This window comes from Apteryx mantelli, chromosome 2, assembly GCF_036417845.1.
Source record: "Apteryx mantelli isolate bAptMan1 chromosome 2, bAptMan1.hap1, whole genome shotgun sequence".
Lineage (NCBI taxonomy): Eukaryota > Metazoa > Chordata > Aves > Apterygiformes > Apterygidae > Apteryx > Apteryx mantelli.
This window is the reverse complement of record NC_089979.1, coordinates 132,923,807-132,926,099: the sequence shown is the minus strand read 5'-3', so window position 1 is coordinate 132,926,099 and position 2,293 is coordinate 132,923,807.

The window sequence follows — 2,293 nt, the reverse complement described above, 5'->3', positions numbered from 1 at the left end:
GTTTCATATTTGAGCTTCTAGGGGAAGATACAGGGATGAAATATCAAATGATCAGAGGTTCCACTAGTGCATCATGAGGCTAAGGAGGAAACATATGTATGATTTCTGCCTAACTGGTCAAGTATAGGCTAGAAACAATGTTTGCCTTTACTACTGCTACTAGTCATTTGTATCAGATTACAGAATAAAATGAGAAAAAGAGCCAGATTATATAAAGGCATGTGATACCATTGCTTTTTGTGAACAGGAGCTAGAAAAAAACTTTCAAGGAATGGCAGGAGAAAGTTTGGACCTGCCGTCAGAAAGCATCTCTTGTGATCATTTGGATTCAGCTTTGAGTTCCAGCCTCGCTCTGGAAAGGGCAATCCGTTTATACTTCTCATAGAAAGAATTTTCTCCTAATTGCCATGATTTCTCTTTCCTTCTACCTTTGTGCTGAGGGGATATGCTTTCTTCCTCCTTTCTCTTGAGGGAAGTTGTATTTCAACACTGGTGGCATGGGCAGGTGCTCTGAATAGCTCTTTGTGAGGAAAGGTGCAAGATGAGACAGCTTAAAACCCTCTGCTTTCTAGAACCCCATACAGCCATTTATATCTGTACAAGTTGCCTCTGTTCTAAGCTGCTCAGGTGTGCGAGAGAAAAGCACTGGGACTTGTTCTTTCTACCCAGTGAAGCTCTGGTTCACAGCAGTAGGAGTCTTTGCTGAAAAAGCACCAGCAACTTCATAGATGAAATACACAAAGAAGCACTACTCTTTAACAGGAACCAGTGGAGCGTTCCCTTGTATCTGTGCCCTGTTTCAACTGGCAGAATCCTAGGTTTTCCTGAGGAAGCCCTTGTGCCCCTATTTGCTCTAGCACAAGGCCAGTACAGGAGTGTAATACACTTAGAAGTTTATAGACATGAAAGGATGCACTGGCTTTCCGTTTTCTCTCCACAAGCTGTGACAAGGATCCTCCTGACTAAAAAAACAATGGCTCATCATGTGGAAAAGGCTGAGAGGCCTTTGTTTTACCACCTTATATTTTTACTTGTACCTTTATCCACTTCTGTATTGCTCCACACTTGAAGGGCTGCTAGCTTTTGGATATGGAGCTTACCACGGCAAGATGAGTCTGAGGAGGGCCTCAGGGAGGAAGCAGCAATAAACATTCATCTCACTGGTATAGGCCTGCAATGTTGACTTTGGCAAAGGTTTGACAAAAGGGATATTTTGATCAAGTCCCCTTCTTTTCAGCCATAAGTCAGTGAAATGCAAAACATTTCGCTTCTCCTTATGAAGGAAACTAATTTGAAAATATTTATATGTATTATTCTTCTAGGTTGTCTGGAGGGGTTGACCAGATGTGTTGTAAGAACAGCAGCTGATGTACTAAGTTCAAGTGAAAAGTCAAAATTAATTTTGTCATGCTAGCATTTTCTAGAGTGTTGAGTGGTCGGCTATGATATCTACATAAGCACTATGGGAATCTCATACTGATGACTCAGATTGAAATACTATTGGCTTGCAAAGAGAAAAATATTCAGAGCTGTTGATCTGAATTCTGCAAGGGGCAAGAAGTAGAAGCCAGACTTTCCTTCCAGACAGACTGCTGTGGTTCTGTAATGTAATGCAGTTCTGAGTCCACATTATTCAGACCCTAGCTGAAATTCCTCTCTATCCAGTTTTACTATCCTTTCTGTGAAACGTAAGGCCCCCATGGCTGGTGCCTATGACTAGTGGCTTCTTTTGCCCATGCCCATTGTGCATGTAGGCAGGTCCCTCAGTACTCAGCCTCTCTCTTTGCAGCCCCACAAGAGAGTCTACCTCCTGAGGCAGGGATCTACGCCACCTATTTTACTTCATCATTCTCTGGCATTTCATCCATAGTCCATAGCATCCAGATCAGAATCTCACTGCATTCAGCTCTGAATTCACAATATGCAGACTTACGCCCATCTGCAGTCTGACCTGTCACACTATGACCAGTGAGGCACCAGTCCATATCCCCCAATCCAGGGAGGTCTGAACCTATACATCCCATGTCCCTGCAGCTGCACTGCTCCAAACCCTCCTCTGAATCCTAAAGCCTGCATTCAGCTCCAGACACATAGTTCACTTTCAGGTGGCTGGGATGGGAACCACAGGTAATTTCCCTGCCCTTGACTAATACCTTTAGCAGCAGATCCAAACCAAGGGTCAAGGCATCCCCATGCCTATGAGCAGTGCTCTCCTGACACAGTCCAACACATGCAGAAGGAACTTCCACTCTCCTTCTAATTCTGTTTCCTGGGAAACTGGCCCAACTCCTTC